This window comes from Acinonyx jubatus, chromosome C1 (genome assembly GCF_027475565.1).
Source record: "Acinonyx jubatus isolate Ajub_Pintada_27869175 chromosome C1, VMU_Ajub_asm_v1.0, whole genome shotgun sequence".
In the NCBI taxonomy this organism is placed as follows: Eukaryota; Metazoa; Chordata; class Mammalia; order Carnivora; family Felidae; genus Acinonyx; species Acinonyx jubatus.
This window is the reverse complement of record NC_069381.1, coordinates 98,237,900-98,243,416: the sequence shown is the minus strand read 5'-3', so window position 1 is coordinate 98,243,416 and position 5,517 is coordinate 98,237,900. Positions and strand designations below refer to the sequence as shown.

At 44.4% G+C, this 5,517-nt stretch overlaps 1 pseudogene; it reads right to left on the bottom strand.

Moving 5' to 3' along the window:
• Positions 1–3,377: 3,377 nt before the first annotated feature.
• Positions 3,378–3,532, bottom strand: LOC113599702 (uncharacterized; annotated as a pseudogene).
• Positions 3,533–5,517: the final 1,985 nt, after the last annotated feature.

Below are 5,517 nucleotides of genomic sequence, written 5' to 3'. Positions count from 1 at the left end.
ATGAGATCACGACCCGGGCTGAAGTCAGACTCTGAACCAACTGAGCCAGCCAAGCACCCATCTATGTGTCCATTTTTGTGCCAGTACCATACTGTTTTGATTACCACAGCTTTGTAATATAACTTGAAGTCTGGGATTGTGATGCCTCCAGTTTGGGGGCTTTGGTTTTGGTTTTTTGCAAGACTGCTTTGGCTCTCTGGAGTCCTTTGTGGGTCCATACAGGTTTTAGGATTGTTTCTAGTTCTGTGAAAAAATGCTGTTGATATTTTGACAGGGATTACATTAAATCTGTAGATTGCTTTGGGTAGTATGGACATTTTAACACTATTTTGTTGCCCAGTCCATGAGCATGGAATATCTTCCCATTTGTTTGTGTCATCTTCATTTTCTTTCATTAATGTTTTATAGTTTTCAGAGTACAGGTCTTTCACCTCTTTGGTTCAGTTGATGTCTAGATATTTTATTATTTTTGGTGCAACTGTAAATGGGACTGTTTTCTTAATTTCTCTTTCTGCTGCTTCATTACTAGTGTGCAGAAATGCGGTGGATTTCTATATATTCATTTTGTATCTTGTGACCTTACTGAATTCATTTATCCGTTCTAGTAGTTTTTTGGTGGTGTCTTTAGGGTTTTCTATGTACAGTATCATGTACTCTGCAAATAGTGAAAATTTTACTTCTTCCTGACCAATTTGTATGCTTTTTATTTCTTTTTGTCGCCTGATTGCTGTGGTTAGGACTTCCAGCACCATGTTGAATAGAAGTGGTGAGAGTAGACGTCCCTGTCTTGTTCCTGACCTTAGTGGGGAAAGCTCTCAGTTTTTCACCATTGAGCATGATGTTAGCTATGGGTTTTTCATATGTGGCTTTATTATGTTGAGGTGTGTTCCCTTTATTTTTTTATTTTTTTTAACGTTTATTTATTTTTGAGACAGAGAGGGACAGAGCATGAACGGGGGAGGGTCAGAGAGAGAGGGAGACACAGAATCCGAAACAGGCTCCAGGCTCTGAGCTTTCAGCACAGAGCCCGACGCGGGGCTCAAACTCACAGACCGTGAGATCATGACCTGAGCCGAAGTCGGACGCTTAACCGACTGGGCCACCCAGGCGCCCCAAGGTGTGTTCCCTTTAAACCTACTTTGTTGAGGGTTTTTATCATGAATGGATGTTGTACACTGTCAAATGCTTTTTCTCCATCTATTGAAATGATCATGTGGTTTTTGTACTTTCTCTTGTTGATGTGATGTTGATTGATTTGCAGATATTGAACCACCCTTGCATGCCAGGAATAAATCCCACTTGATTGTGGTGAATGATTTTTTTTAATGTATTCTTGGATTTGTTTTGCTAATATTTTGTTGAAGATTTTTGTACCTATATTCGTCAGAGATGTTGGCCAGTAGTTCTCTTTTTTGGTAGTGTCTTTATCTGGTTTTAGTATCAGGGTAATGCTGGCCTCATAGAATGAATTTGGAAGCTTTTCTTCCTCCTCTATTTTTTAGAATAGTTTGAGGAGAATAGATATTAACTCTTTAAATATTTGGTAGAATTCACTTGTGTAGCTGTCTGGTCCTGGTCTTTTATTTGTTGGGAGTTTTTTGATTACTGATTCAATTTCAATACTGATGGTTGGTCTGTTCAAATTTTCTATTTCTTCCTGATTCAGCTTTGGGAGGTTATGTTTCTAGGAACTTATCCATTTCTTCCAGGTTGTCCAATTTGTTGGCATATATTTTGCATAATATTCTCTTGTAATCTTTGTATTTCTGTGTTGTCAGTTGTTATTTCTACTCTTTCATTTCTGATTTTGTTTGAGTCCTCTCTCTCTCTCTCTCTCTCTCTCTCTCTCTCTCTGTCTCTCTGATGAGTGTGGCTAAAGGTTTATCAATTTTGTTGATCTTTTCCAAGAACCAGCTTCTGGTTTCATTGATCTGTTCTATTGTGTTTTGGCTTCTATTTCGTCTATTTCTGTTCTAATCTTCATTCTTTCTTTCCTCTACTGGTTTTGGGTTTTGTTTGTTCTTTTTTTCTAGCTCCCTTAGGTATAAGGTTAGACTGTTTGTTTGAGATGTTTCTTGCTTCTTCAGGTAAGCCTGTATTGCTATAAACTTCCCTCTTTGAACAGCTTTTGCTACATCCCAAAGATTCTGGACTGTTGTGTGTTCATTTTTATTTGTCTCTATGTACTTTTTGATTTCCTCTTTGACTCCCTGGTTGACCCATTCCTTGTTTAGTAACATGTTATTTAACTTCCATGTATTTGTGCTCTTTCCAGATTTTTCTTGTGGTTGATTTCTAGTTTCGTAGCATTGTGTTCCGAAAAGATGCATGCTTTGACTTGAATCTTTTTGAATTTGTTGAGGCTTGCTTTGTGGCCTAATATGTGATCCATTCTGGAGAATGTTCCATGCACACTTGGAAAGAATGAGTATTCTGTTTTAGGATGTAATGTTCTGAATATATCTGTTAGACCCATCTGGTCCAGTGTGTCATTCAAAGCCACTGTTGCCTTATTGATTTTCTGTTTGGATGATCTATCCATTGATGTAAGTGAGGTTTTAAAGTCCCCTACTATTATTGTATTACTATTGATTACTTCCTTTGTGTTTGTTATTAACTGCTTTATGTATTTGGGTGCTCTCATATTGGGTGCATAAACATTTACAATTGTTATATCTTCTTCTTGGCATTGTTCCCTTTATGATTACATAGTGTTCTTCTTTGTCCCTTGTTACAATCTTTGTTTGAAAGTCTCTTTTGTCCAATGTAAGTATTGCTACCCCGGCTTTCTTTCCACATCCATTTGCATGATAAATGCTTCTCCATTCCTTCACTTTCAATCTGCAGGTGTCATTAGGTCTGAAATGAGCTTCTTGGAGGCAGGAAATGGATAGATCTTGCTTTCTTATCCATTTCATCATCCTCTGTCTTTTGATTGGAACATTTAGTCCATTTACATTCAGAGTATTTATTGAGAGATATATACTTGTTACTCGTTTTATGGTTGTGTTTGTAGTTCTTCTCTGTTCCTTTCTTCTCTTTTTTTTTTTTGTTTTCAATGTTTATTTATTTTTGGGACAGAGAGAGACAGAGCATGAACGGGGGAGGGGCAGAGAGAGAGGGAGACACAGAATCGGAAACAGGCTCCAGGCTCTGAGCCATCAGCCCAGAGCCCGACGTGGGGCTCGAACTCACGGACCGCGACATCGTGGCCTGGCTGAAGTCGGAGGCTTAACCGACTGCGCCACACAGGCGCCCCTGTTCCTTTCTTCTCTTAAGGCAAGCCTTATTCTTTACACAGAGTTGACACCTACTAAACAAGCCCTCTGCCCAGGCTGTGCCCACCAAGTGGGGTTTTCTTCCTTTTTTTTGTTTTTTAGGGGAAAGCACGAACGCAGTCCCCCACTACCACAAATTACACAGTCGAGTTTCCCACATTTGGGGAAATCGCAGGGGTCAGCACATCCGGAGTGCAATGGATAAAGCCTCGCCCTGGGAAAACCACCTTCGTGATCATGGTATATTCCCTGCCCACCTGGCGGACAGGCAAAGGGGAAGCTTCTTTTTCTATTTTGTCAGGCCAATGAGCCCTTTCCTTTCCGCAAAGGTGTTTTCTACATGCAAAGCCATGGGCCTGCTCAAGGGTGTACTTTTTTGTAATTTGTACACAGGCATTCCTAAATCTGGGCCTGAGAACCCCCAAGTTAGCAACATCTTTTAACAGTTGTTATTATTCTCTGTCTCCTTCTTCTTTAGTTTTGGAATGCTTAGGAAACACTTGTTACGAGTATGATTTCCTGAGCTCCTGCTATCTGCTAGACCCTATTCTACACCCTGACGGCATATAGCGGGGGAGGGGGAGGGACAGACAAACCCCCTGCCCCTGTGCAGCTTGTGTTCTAGAAGGAGGTCAGTTGGTCTCTGCCGCACTCTGCGGGGGTTGAGAGAATGCCGTCAGCACCCCTCACGCTGGGGCATGTGTACTCGTAGCAACAGCAGAGCTGACTGGCTGTGGCCTGCAGAGTGCTAGGTTCTTGAGAATCATTACCGACAGGGGGGGATTTGAAGTGGTGGACAAACCTTTGGAGCCTAGCACCCTGGGCTTGGAAGTATCTAAGGAGCACTCTGAGGGGGCCAAATCCTGCTGGGGCCGTTAGGTATTCAGTGGGTACGTGAAGTTGGCTTGTGGCCGTTATATGTGACTTCATTCCTTCTCATCAGCATTAATCCTGACTTTTCCAGTCTGATGATCCACCTTGACTGCGAATTTGGAAGTAAAGTACAATCTGAGCTCCGCTTTCTTGCGATCACAGGTTAGCACCACACAATGAGTCCCAATTAGCCCCCGTTAGCCTCCCTTTCCTCTGGAGCTGTGTGCTCCCTGTGAGTCTCTGCTCCTGGAGATCTACTCTCCGGATATTTCTAACCCTTATCTGGACAGGTCTAAAACCTGTTATCCCGGTGGGCTCAAGGCCCTCATCTGGTCGGGCCCTCGATGGCCTCAGTTTTTTCAAAGGCTGGTTCCTCTCGGGGTCTCTGTCACTACACATCTGCAGGGCGGGACGCCCAGAGTGAGTTCAGGGGAGCACTTCTTGTTTCTTTCTTTAAAGTAGGGAAGATGGAAGTGTCAGCGGCATGAGGAGAATTTATCAGACCCCCTGTGTCTGGTAGGATGAGATTCCTCTCGATCTCCCCTGGATCTTGCTCCTGTGCCCGCCAGCGCGGTCACATGTGCCCTCGGAAGACTGGCTGAGCCTCCGAGCCTGAGGGCAGAGCCACGTTCTCGTGGACAAGCCGCAGAAAAGCGACGCTTTGGCAGCAGACGGCCGTCTGCTGGGACTCCACGTGCTCCTGGGTTCCTCCCTCTGCCGGTGTCCCACCCTTATGCTCTCTTTCCAGATCTCACTCACGCATGTCATGTGGCTTCTGCCCTAAGGGTGACCTTGAGCCTGTGTTTGTCTGTTCCTGCGTTGATCCGTCTGGCACCTAGTGTGGTTCCTGCCCCAGAGGGCCTGTGCCTGGCTGCTTCTTGGGGCGGCTGGCTGTCCTTTCAAACCCCGACCCTTGCCCCCAGTGAGCGAGCCCAGCACGCAGCCTGTGACACTGCTCAGGAACCCGGCCATCCGTTCCCTACCTCTGGTTCTATGCCCTGGAGCCCAGGCCACGGTCTCATTTCCCTTTCTCTTTTCATCATCTCCGTGACCGTCTCTACCCTCATTTTGTGCACTTCCACGCACGTGTTCTCGTCTTCACACGTGGTCGCCCTCTCCTCCCCTTCTGTTGCTGCCGTCCCTTTCCATCCTCCAAGGCTCACAGCACCTCCAAGTCGCATTTGTCTTCCTGAGCTAAAATTCCAAGGTCATTGTTTTCAGATCCAACCCTGTACCCTGGAGCGTATGTGGACTTCCAAGACTGCAAATTTTACTCCCCCTGGTTATTTTGTTCCTGGGAATTATGGCATTTCCTCCAGGTTTCCTGTTGCTTCCATTTCTGTGATTTCATCGAGCTCTATAATTA